The following is a 13,077-nucleotide window of genomic DNA, read 5'->3' as shown; positions in this document are numbered from 1 at the left end:
AATTTAATTTAATTTCTTCTAATTAATTACTAGTGGGGAACCCGCGCGTTGCGGCGGAATCAACAATTTTACACCGATAAAAATGTAGCCAGTGCATATACACATTGATGACTCCATTGTTTATAAGATACAATTTAAGAGTATCCTTTGGTATTAACTTGGTCAGCGCCTATCAGGAAAGACATAAATAGAAAAAAAATAAAAAAAGGTATTAAAAATAAATAAATAGGTAAAAATCTTGGGGAATAGTAAGAGTTGAAGGATGTTCTTAAAGAATAGAGCGGTAGATGTCGAATTATACGGCACATGAGTTGAACGAGGGGCGGAGACTGGTTTGTACCATCCATTTTATTATTAACCATTGTCATCTTTATAAAATCACCTGAAAACAAAAGAAATGTTGGAGTAAATGAAAGATCAGGAGTGTTTGCATACTTACTAATTATTCAAATAGTAACCTACGCATAAGGAAGCTCGTGATATACGGAAATGTCCCATAACATTGATCAGGAAGAGTCCTCATGAATGCTACTAAAGGGTGCAATGGTGACCTCTCATATGACGTTGCTGAAATTCGTATTCAAATCTAATACAAAAAACACATACTAAATTAAAAAAAAAAAAAAAAACCCCTCAAATAGTCAAATTCAAGAAGTTATCAAAGAGGGGACCTGGATTTGCTAGGATAAGTACGAAGTCATTTGTAGGATTACGGCAACGACTGCAAGGTTTGGATTTTGAGTATGACTTTACCTTGTAATTTTCAATCTTGGTTGGTGGCGGATCATAAAAAAGAAACTTGTGTACCTTCAAAGTGACATCGAACAAAACACTAATTAAAACATTAAAGTAATTATACTCATGAAAAGAACGTAAGACTTAATAAGCGAATCACCTCATTTGTAAGAGCGCTATTACGCTATGAAAAGACTTGATCGTTCCAATATCCTCCCAGTAGTTAATGCGCCCTCCTGCCTATGTGGCTGAACTACTATTTCACATTCACATGACCACTATGGATGGCCTAACATGACTACAAAAAAGAAATTCGCACAGAAAGCGCCTAGTGTATTATAAAATAAAGACATTGCAGAACCTAAAATTCAAATGAGAGTTTTGTTGATTCCGACATACCAGTTATGTGATGCCAACTGGTTGAATTGCTGTACTTGAAGCGAACCCTACATTTACAACTGAAGATGATGTGTTGGTGTCATATTCCCCATGTTCTCTTCATCATCTACAAAGACATGTACATAAATTACAATTTACATCAGCTAATATCCACCTAGAACAAAAAAAAACGAATCTATAACAGGTTATTAACAATATTTAAATTAGCTAGACTGCTAGACCACAAAAATCAAACCTTTAAACCGCCAAACCTGGCTGGTCCGGCAGATCAAACTATGATGTCCAGACTTTGAGCTAGACTTTAATCGGTTTGTTTAGGACTGGCAAACAGGTTGGGTCGGGTCGGGTCGTCGGTCAAAACCTGTTCGGGTCGGTTAAAAAATGTTTTTTAAATAGATTGTACATCAAGGGGCAATTTTGTCGAGTTGAAACAGGTTAAAATCATTATACCTAATAACAAGTAACAGTCTAAAAACAACGAAGCTCCTGGTTCAAATCCGGCATTTCGATAGTATGATGAAGAATCATGTTAGTAACATAATCATTCGAATTCGGTCCACCGACAATACAAATTGATGTGTGTAAAATGCAACATATAAATCACATCAATTAAGGCATAAAACTAACCTTTTTAAGTACTAATGTTGGAAAAAGAGTGTTTTTGTCTTCCTTTTGTATTTTCAGGATGAAATGAGCTCAAAATCACAAAAGAAGCAAAAAGACAACTAATTCTACCATAAAATACACAAAAAGGAACAAAAGTGGACTGCCCGGACCCTCAACGACACATCCCAAGGCAAAGGAGAAGAAACAGAGTCTGAACACGCCCCGTGTCCAGCGAACACGGGGGCGTGCCCAGGAAGCAGCAGAAAAGACAAACCAGTAGAAGCTTCCATTGCCCACCACGGGGCCGTGTCCAGCGGGCACGGGGGCGTGGTGAAAGTACAGCAGGCGCATTAATTGTAATTCGCAATTACAATTAATGAAGTGAGAGAATGTCAGACGGGCACGGGGCCGTGTCCAGCGGACACGGGGCCGTGTCCAGCCTTCTGTTCAGCCTATAAATAGAGGAGCTTGGCTTCATTCTCTCTCATCCCTTGGCACACCACCTCTCTCATACTTCATCCACCACCCACCACCACCATAACACCATCATCCACCACCATCATCCATTGTCCATCGTAGAGTGTGTGAGTCGTCTCGGGATCCAAGATTGATCGTAAGAGTTCTTGACAATCAAGGCCATGTTTGCCTAAGTCTCTTGCATCACTTGGTGAAGACAAGTGTTTAGTATAATACTTTTTATTTTTAATCTTTTGCACTTTTTATTTGGTTTTGTATTAATGACTTTAATAACTAGTTACTTATGTTGAAGGTGATCTTTCCTTATCGTTTGTCCGTGGTGTCTTGGCATTATTTTACTGTCTATATAAAATAAAAGATTTTCACCATTCATATCTCCACGGTCTATATGGAGGTATGTTGGCTACCTGGTCGGGGGTTAAGGGAACGGTTTGGTAAGGGTCTTGCCCTTGTTCAGCGTTTAGAGGTCCTGCAAGGGACCTGGGTCAAATTTAGTAGGATCTCCTTCAATGCCCATAGGTATTGGATGGCGGGGATCCAAACTCTTTGACCCCCTCATAAGTTAACTACTATTAATACTATAACCCGGCTATTTAGGACTGTATCCCTGCTGACTCAGACTACTTAGCCGAGGGTAACGTCACCGCCAAAAGCGGGGCCTACCACAATTTGCATTAATAACTTAATTCATTATCTTTCAATAATCCGACCCTTTAGGATTGTATCCTTGCTGACTCAAACTACTGGGTTGAGGGTAACGTCGCCTTCAAAAGAGGGGCCTACTACAATAACTAAGATAATCTCTTAAACAAGTGCAAAAGTGCGAAAATAATCAAAGGTTATACTAATACACGTGTCGGATCCAAGTGATTCATCTTGTCTATCTGTTTTTATTTTATTTTTATTTTCAGCATTTAGTTAGTTTTTATTTTTCTTAGTTTAAAACATTTTTCTCACTTTTTGATTTGATTAGACGTTGAGGATAAACCGGTATTAAAAGCTCTTGTGTCCTTGGACGACCTCGGTATCTTACCAACACTATACTACGTCCACGATGGGTGCACTTGCCCATATGTGTGTTTAGTGTTAGTGAATATCATGTTTTATAAATTTAAAACTTGGCTAAAAGTGTAAAAAGGGGCTTAAATATATATATCTAAAATATATACACACCGACACACATCAAGTTTTTGGCGCCGCTGCCGGGGACACAAGGATTTTAAGAAACTTAGGAATCAACGGCCTAATCATATTTTTATTTTTCTTTAATTTTTTTAGGATTTTTTCTTAGATTTTCAGCTTCTGCAGAGCTCAGCACGGGGCCGTGCCTGGTCGGACACGGGCCGTGCTCAGCATCGTTACTGGCAGTTTTTGTTTTTCAAGTTACAGAAGGCTGACCACGGGGCCGTGCCGGTGCAACACGGGGCCGTGTCCAACTTCCAGTAACTGGGATCTGAAAAACAATCACTGTAATTCCGACCACGGGGCCGTGTTCGCTCAACACGGGGCCGTGGTGAACCTTCTGACCAACATTCTTTTCTGTTTTTATTGTAGGACTTGGAACCCGACGCCATCCTCACGTAGTGTATGAGCTCCAGTTCCAATAAAGACATAAAGGAACCGCTAGAAGAACCCGAACGCTTTCTCAGAAAAAGGTTAAAAGCCAAAAACCAAGAGAAGGTTTCGGGTGATCCACCCCCAATGGCGGACCAACGTACCCTTATGGATTATCTACGGCCCACCGTAGGTAATCTAGGCGCCGCTATCAATGCTCCGAATGTCGAAGCCAATAACTTCGAACTTCGACCGCATTTGATACAAATGCTCCAGAACTCCGCAACCTTCCACGGGCTTGCGGACGAGGATCCTCATCTACATATAACTAATTTCTTAGAAATATGTGATACCTTTCGGATCAATGGAGCATCAAACGACGCCATCCGCCTCCGTATGTTTCCATTCTCACTAAAAGACCGAGCGAAAGCTTGGCTCAACACCCTCCCAGCTGGATCGGTAAACACCTGGGATGAACTAGCCCAAAAATTTCTATATAAGTATTTCCCTCCTGCTAAAACTGCTAAATTAATGGCTGAAATTAATACATACTCACAAGAGGATGGGGAATCCTTATATGAAACTTGGGAAAGGTTCAAGGAGCTATTACGCAAGTGTCCCCATCACGGCCTCGCAATATGGCAACAAGTATCCACTTTCTACAATGGATTGTTGCCACACACTAGGCAGACACTTGATTCTAGCTCCGGGGGACTTTTAGGTAATCGACGCCCACACGAAATATATAATCAGATTGAGGAAATTGCTCAAACCAATTTTCAATGGCACACTCCCCGGGGAAATAAGTCTATCGCCCCGGGCGCCCATAAGGTCGATGAAAGCACTTCTTTACAAGCCCAAATCGAGGCCCTTTCTTCAAAAATAAAAAAATTAGAAATGACAAAAACAGTCTCGGTTATGGCTTGTGAAGGGTGTGGTGGGTCACATGAAAATTGGAGTTGCATGAAAGAAACGGACGATCAACAAGAAATGGTAAACTACATTGATAATAGACCTAGGCCGTCGGGTCCTCCAACGGGAACTTACAACCAAGGATGGCGAAACCACCCAAACCTTGGTTGGAGGGAAACCGGCAATAGTAGTAACCAACAAACCCAACGAACAAACTTTCAGCAATCAAGAAATGAGTCACAAAATTTCACTCAACAACAAGGTGGACGAGAAAGGCTCGAAGATACTATATCTCGCCTCGTCTCTGACACTGATAAGAAAAACTCGGAAAGATTTCTACAATTAGAATCTAATTTTAGGAATCAACAAGCTAGCATTCAAAACATAGAAAAACAAATAAATCAACTAGCACAAAATTTTTCCGAGAGACCGCAAGGCGCATTACCTAGCAATACCGAAACAAACCCAAAGGCGCAAGTTCACCTCATCACACTACGAAACCGCACCGTAGGGCCTGCAGAAGTACCTCCACCTGCGGAAGAAACAGTGCCAACACATCTGCAGGAAAAGAACTCTCCCCCATCACCAGAGCCTACCAAGGCTCCTCGAGTTCCGTACCCCGGTAGGTTAATTCGTCAAAAGACCAATGAGCAGTTCGCAAAATTCGAAAGTCTATTAAAACAATTGCATGTCAATATTCCTTTTATCGAAGTCCTAACCCAAATGCCCAAATACTCTAAATTTATGAGGGACTTCCTTACACATAAAAAGAAAATTGAAAATTTGCAATTAGTTAATTTAGGCGAAGAATGCTCTGCCCTCGTACTCAATAAACTACCCCAAAAGAAAATCGATCCCGGAAGTTTCACGATTCCATGCTCAATAGGGGAATCACCCGTTCGCAATGCCTTGGCCGACTTAGGGGCTAGCATTAACCTCATGCCCTCATCGATGTTCAAAAGGCTTGGCTTGGGAACCACGAGCCCTACAAAAATAAGCATACAACTCGCTGATCGATCAGTCAAGTTCCCACAAGGTGTCATCGAGAATGTCTTGGTAAGGGTAAGCAGATTCGTTTATCCAGTTGACTTTGTCATACTCGACATGGAGGAAGACACCGAGGTCCCCCTTATATTAGGGAGACCCTTCCTTGCCACAGCACAAGCAGTGGTAGACATGAATGACGGGACACTGACTTTGAGGTATGGGGATGATGAGGTGAAGTTCGGAGTTGGGAAGAGAATAGAGGACGACGACCCAGTCAATTACATGAAGGTTATTGATTCAAGCTTGGATGCCGCTCTCCGACGGTGTAACTTGGGAAGCAAGGCACTCCACTCAGAAGATATATAACCTGGAATCGGGTCTAGCCAAGGACCCTTATAAACGTGGCGCACCACGGAGGCATTCCGCGGATCTATCCTTAGTTTAGTTTAATCTTTTAGTTTTTGCAGAATAAAACACACTCATGGTGGTAATGGATGAAAAAGGGAACGAGAAAAATGGAACCATGCACGAAGAACAGAGCAACCCGACAAAAATCTCCATCACAGAAGGCTCAACACGGGCCGTGCCCAACCAACACGGCCCCGTGCTGAGCCCCTGCAGAAAATCACCCAGTTCAGGTAACTGGACACGGGCCGTGTTCAGCGGACACGCCCCCGTGTCCAGGCTTCTGTCTCAATTCTGTAATTTTTGTTACTGGCATTTGACCACGGGGCCGTGCCCGGTCAACACGGGGCCGTGTCTAGGATGCCAGTAACATAAATCTTTGCTTTTTAACCCACTTTTACACATTCTAATCAACCAAAAACTTTATTTTGGACACATTGAGGACAATGTGTAATTTAAGTGTGGGGGGGATGCTAAAACCTTGAAATTTTGCAAAATCCTAAACACAAGCCTTACACAAAACTCTATTGGAACCGCTAAACACCCCAAATTTTTTCAAAAACTTTTTCATTTTTTATTTACTTGTCTTAGTTTAAGTTGGGAATAACAAGTTCTAAAAAGGTTATATTTTTACAAGTTTACAACCGATAGCGTCGTGATAAAAAAAGAACCAACATAAGAAAATTATGAAACGGTATAACAAGTCTAGTTAAAAATTCGATTATATATACTTGGTCACATTAAAAACCCATTCCCACAAAAGTGAGTTTTGAGCCTTTATTGAGCATAAAAATACACATATTTAGATTAAATGCTCATTTTTCGTTTCTTGTGTGAATAGCCGCTCGGTTCTTACAAATCTAGAACTTGCCACGACGATACATTCCCGGTCCTTACCAACTTAAACCCAAGTAAGTAAATGATGGAGGCATTAGGACTAACCATTTTTCTTTCAAAACCATTATTTTTCATTTTTTTTACCTACCCAAAATCCCCCTAGATAGCCCCTTTGAGCCTAAACCTTTCATTTCATTACCCCAAAACCCTTTTTACCCACCAAAAACCTTTTTATTTTATTTTTTTTTCACCCTTTATTTTAGTAACAAGCTCGCTTTTTCGTAAACTCACCTTTTTATGTGACGAAAAAAAAAATGATGATGAAGTCAAAAACAAACAAAAGCTATAAAAGCTTGTTTGGAGAAATACTTCAAAATAAAAAGTCACTAAAAACAAGGTACTTCACGAAAACCAACGCTTGTTACGATTTTCGCCCTTTTTACTAACCACTAACCAACCACCCACCTTTAACCCAAGCCTAACCCTTCACCCCAAAAGTCCTCTTGATATTTACAAAGGTAAAAAGTTAAAAAGGAGGAGGATTGATTGCTTGGCAAGCCTATGGAAGGCGTAAGTTCCGTGCCGCTCTGAGTGATTCACTAAAATATACACCTTCGGCCGAGTGTTGAGTGATCTCCCGTGAGGTATGTGAACTTGTATATAAATAGAATTTTAATAAGGCATGCTATGCCCAAATAAGTAATTCATCTTATGAAACGTTCAAAATAAATCATAACGAATAGGATTGTAAATAAATAAAAATAAAACCTATAAAAACCTTGGATTCCCAACACTCTAGGACAAGCTAAAAAACTTCTCTTCTACCTATTCCATTTGGGAGTGTAAGCCACATTTAAAGAGTTTTGCTTGAGGACAAGCAAAAGTTCAAGTGTGGGGGTATTTGATGTGTGTAAAATGCAACATATAAATCACATCAATTAAGGCATAAAACTAACCCTTTTTAAGTACTAATGTTGGAAAAAGAGTGTTTTTGTCTTCCTTTTGTATTTTCAGGATGAAATGAGCTCAAAATCACAAAAGAAGCAAAAAGACAACTAATTCTACCATAAAATACAAGAAAAGGAACAAAAGTGGACTGCCCGGACCCTCAACGGCACCTCCCAAGGCAAAGGAGAAGAAACAGAGTCTGAACACGCCCCGTGTCCAGCGAACACGGGGGCGTGCCCAGGAAGCAGCAGAAAAGACAAACCAGTAGAAGCTTCCATTGCCCACCACGGGGCCGTGTCCAGCGGGCACGGGGGCGTGGTGAAAGTACAGCAGGCGCATTAATTGTAATTCGCAATTACAATTAATGAAGTGAGAGAATGTCAGACGGGCACGGGGCCGTGTCCAGCAGACACGGGGCCGTGTCCAGCCTTCTGTTCAGCCTATAAATAGAGGAGCTTGGCTTCATTCTCTCTCATCCCTTGGCACACCACCTCTCTCACACTTCATCCACCACCCACCACCACCATAACACCATCATCCACCACCATCATCCATTGTCCATCGTAGAGTGTGTGAGTCGTCTCGGGATCCAAGATTGATCGTAAGAGTTCTTGACAATCAAGGCCATGTTTGCCTAAGTCTCTTACATCACTTGGTGAAGACAAGTGTTTAGTATAATACTTTTTATTTTTAATCTTTTGCACTTTTTATTTGGTTTTGTATTAATGACTTTAATAACTAGTTACTTATGTTGAAGGTGATCTTTCCTTATCGTTTGTCCGTGGTGTCTTGGCATTATTTTACTGTCTATATAAAATAAAAGATTTTCACCATTCATATCTCCACGGTCTATATGGAGGTATGTTGGCTACCTGGTCGGGGGTTAAGGGAACGGTTTGGTAAGGGTCTTGCCCTTGTTCAGCGTTTAGAGGTCCTGCAAGGGACCTGGGTCAAATTTAGTAGGATCTCCTTCAATGCCCATAGGTATTGGATGGCGGGGATCCAAACTCTTTGACCCCCTCATAAGTTAACTACTATTAATACTATAACTCGGCTATTTAGGACTGTATCCCTGCTGACTCAGACTACTTAGCCGAGGGTAACGTCACCGCCAAAAGCGGGGCCTACCACAATTTGCATTAATAACTTAATTCATTATCTTTCAATAATCCGACCCTTTAGGATTGTATCCTTGCTGACTCAAACTACTGGGTTGAGGGTAACGTCGCCTTCAAAAGAGGGGCCTACTACAATAACTAAGATAATCTCTTAAACAAGTGCAAAAGTGCGAAAATAATCAAAGGTTATACTAATACACGTGTCGGATCCAAGTGATTCATCTTGTGTATCTGTTTTTATTTTATTTTTATTTTCAGCATTTAGTTAGTTTTTATTTTTCTTAGTTTAAAACATTTTTCTCACTTTTTGATTTGATTAGACGTTGAGGATAAACCGGTATTAAAATCTCTTGTGTCCTTGGACGACCTCGGTATCTTACCAACACTATACTACGTCCACGATGGGTGCACTTGCCCATATGTGTGTTTAGTGTTAGTGAATATCGTGTTTTATAAATTTAAAACTTGGCTAAAAGTGTAAAAAGGGGCTTAAATATATATCTAAAATATATACACACCGACACACATCACAAATCAGCAGAAGATTCTCACAGTAAGCACCCGCAATGGCGTTGAGAACACCAAGTCCACCAGCAGTGAAAGTAACAACACAAGCACCGACGTTACGAGACCTACAACATATCAATCAGATCTGTTGAATCAATACAAAAAATTGCAACAAGAACTCAAAAATAGATCAAACTAATACAAACGACGCAAAAATGTACCGTGGATTCAAATAATCTTCATATTTGTTGCTGCAAAATAAAATAAAACATATATAAAGCAGTAAATCAAAATTTTCATTAACATACAACAATTATCAAAAAGCACCAAACTTTATCTTTTTGTTTGGTTTTCTAACAAAACCCTTGTTTTCTTCTTTGCTTATTGATTCATAAATTAACCAAAAAATAAAGAAAAACAATATAAATAATCCACGCAAAAACATGAAACCAAAAAATGAAAGAAAAACAATATTAATAATCCACTCAAAAAACAGCAAGCTTGTAATGATCATAATCCAGGGTCTTCATCAAGAAGATCAACAAAAAGTTGAGCTACATATCATATGAAGGTTCATATAGACTAAAAACTAAATAGAAAAAGTAAATAAAAAACTTTAACCTGCTGAGAATTTGAGGGGATGAAGGAGAGGATGATGATATGAATCTTGTTCATTTATAACCCTTCAATCAACACGTTGAAACATGTTTATTTCCTGCACAACAATTCCATTTTCATCTGATTAATTCACTATCAACTATCAGTATCACACATCCCAGCCTCTTTCTATTTCCACACTGTAAGTGAAGAACAGGAACTTACGATCAAATGCTTCTCTAATTTCAATATTTCATATGAATCAAACAGTGATATAAACAAATAAGATCAATCGAATACATTCGCATTACAAATTTTAAAACAGAAATTCGACAAATTGTCAAATCACAGAACACTTACGGATAAAACATCAACTTTGAATGTAGAAAACAAGATAAAAAATTAACAGATTCTATAAAATATTTGAACAAGAAGAACTGAAACAAGATCGGGAACAAGAATAGGAACAAACCTACAAAACGGTTAGGGTTTCTTCAAATCGGTGTTCTACATCTCCAGTATTCGTCATCCCAATGGAGAGGGTAGGGTTCCAGATCGAGAGAAAAAGTGAGATTGGAGAGAGCGTAAATTAAACTTCGCTAGGGTTCCAGGTTGTAATGGGGATTTGTATGGTACAGGCAGGGGATGGGAGTGGAAACGAAAGGACATCTTCAGTTTACAGGCTATAATGAATTTGCAACGGTGAAATCCCTATACTAACCCTGAAGTGTCTTAAAACTTTGATTCCACCCCCTCTCAAATGGCTTGATGTATCTTGTACATAATGCTTTAAAGTTTGTAAGCGTGATGAAATTACATCCTTGTCCATCACTTCTCCTTTTTATAGTATTATAGATATATAACCCTCATAGTAAATATTATTTAGTTTAATTATTACTTTTATATTTATCAATTTACTTCAAATTCAAACTTAGTTATCTAATTTGATATTAGAGTAAATTATGATTTTGGCCCCTATGGTTATATCACTTTTTCCCTTTTAGAATAATTTTTTAACATAACCCTCAACGTCTTTTTTTCTAACCCTTTATAATCTATTTATATCAATCTAAATCTATGCTATATAATAAAAGAAATCAATGAGAGGACACATGTCATTCATTGAAGCCATTTATTTTTTATAGATAATTAATATCAATTAAAAGATAATTATAAAATTAAATTTAATATAAATTTAAACAAATCGTATAGAAGATAATCTAATATTTTAAATTATTTATCAGATTTCAAAATTATTTATCCTGAAATTAACAAAAGATGTATGCTAAATATAAATTAATATAATGTAAATGATTTATTTATTTTATTAAACTAAAGTAGTTAAAGGTAGAACCTATTATTTTTATATTATTTGGTATATAGAATTACATTTATTCAACACGTGTAATACACGGGATTCTAACCTAGTATCACTATAAAAAAAAATTAATTTTTTGTCATATTAATTTTTTAAGAATTATTATTTGGTTAACACGAAAACCATACAACTCATAACTATTTTTTCCAAATGAACAGATAATTTTAACTGTGTCATGCTTCCACGTATAAGTATGTGAAATACATGTTCATTAGGGATAAGTTTGATAAAAATAGTTGAAGTTTGATAAAACCTCCAAAAGACTAGCGTATGGTTTTTTTATCAACGCTACATGCCTCTACGGAATTCATCGTATTTTTTACGCTTCAGTTTTACTTTTTATACTCTACTTCGTCTTTGTTGCCATTATCATTTGGCGCGCAAAAACTTTTAAAGGTTATATTCATATTCGCTTCAAGTTTTTGTCATATTTTTTTTATTAGGGTTAGGCCTGTCACACCTCAACCGATGGTGGAAACATCGGAGTGAGACGAACAAGATTGCTCGAGACTTCATTACACTAAATGTGACAAGTATTTAATAAACAATTTCATTTCATTGCTAACATTAAGTACATTGTTTGAAATGGAAATACAACAAGTTTGAAACAAAATAAATTACAATACAACAAGTATTTAAAATTTAAAGTGCGTTTCTAGGCATCCTACTAGATTCCATACGTCATCATCATCGTCAAAATCTTGCAATTACGTTTTAAAGTATAGTTCAATACAAAAGTATTGGCGAGTATACAAGTTTGAGTACTAGCATATATAAAAGTTTGAACAATCCACATGACAAAAATAGTTAACTTGATTAATGTATCAAGGCATGCAATTTTACAAGTCAATCCTCTTATTACCGCTAGCGTAATCTTATCGTAGCAATGATAAGACCGTTTTTGTATGACTAAACTTAACATGACCTCAAGAATACGGGCGGTGCGTTACTCCTATAACGCTACACATGTTAAGGGGAGGCTTTAAACAAAGTTAATGACAAGTAAATCACATAAGAATGTTCCAAGAATACAAATCAAGTATCACGTATTTAAGCATGTATGATTGGATTGTTTGTGTTTGCATAAAAGTATAAGTGTTTGTGTGTGTTTAATAATATAACGTATTGCACCCAAAAGTATAAAAGAAAAAGGGGTCATGTATACTCACAATTTTGCAACGCTTTCCGATTATCCGTGAATTACGAGTGGTTGAGAATGGGGAAACGAAGGTGTAAGGTCATACGGAGTTTATGGAGTGGTTGGATTCAGGATTTAGAATTTAAGAACAAAAGTATGTATACAAGAAAATATATCGTCTAAGTACTCGTTTTGACACTAAGTTGTATGTGATTTTATGGGTCCTAGTTTGCCCATTAGAATCAACAACGAGAAGCCTAGAATCATAGATAAAGTAGCCTAAGTTCATTATGAATAATAATAAACCGATTATCATCATAAGTTCGGACAAGTTCATATATATATATATATATAGGGTGAAGTTATTGTAAAAAAGACCAAAAGTGTGAGAAAGGTAAGAAAGAATCTCAACCATTAGATCTAAATTAATTGAAAAGGGTATAATTGTAAATGCATTAACAAATTCAAATATGGTAATC

The 13,077-nt window shown here is 37.8% G+C and overlaps 1 long non-coding RNA gene and 1 other non-coding gene across 2 annotated transcripts; both read right to left on the bottom strand.

The window, feature by feature from the left end:
• Nucleotides 1–447: 447 nt before the first annotated feature.
• On the bottom strand, nt 448–10,750 carry LOC110935104. The gene is made up of 9 exons (XR_002588873.2): nt 10,559–10,750; nt 10,107–10,282; nt 9,707–9,736; nt 9,531–9,610; nt 1,585–1,620; nt 1,135–1,240; nt 896–1,033; nt 672–807; nt 448–586 (listed from the first exon to the last, which is right to left on the bottom strand). It is a non-coding gene; the product is annotated as an uncharacterized LOC110935104 (long non-coding RNA).
• Nucleotides 4,297–4,403, bottom strand: LOC118491862. Its single transcript, XR_004892307.1, has one exon. It is a non-coding gene; the product is annotated as a small nucleolar RNA R71 (small nucleolar RNA).
• Nucleotides 10,751–13,077: the final 2,327 nt, after the last annotated feature.

This window comes from Helianthus annuus, chromosome 4, assembly GCF_002127325.2.
Source record: "Helianthus annuus cultivar XRQ/B chromosome 4, HanXRQr2.0-SUNRISE, whole genome shotgun sequence".
Taxonomy (NCBI): domain Eukaryota; kingdom Viridiplantae; phylum Streptophyta; class Magnoliopsida; order Asterales; family Asteraceae; genus Helianthus; species Helianthus annuus.
The sequence above is the reverse complement of the archived record's forward strand: the minus strand, read 5'-3'. Positions and strand labels throughout refer to the sequence as shown.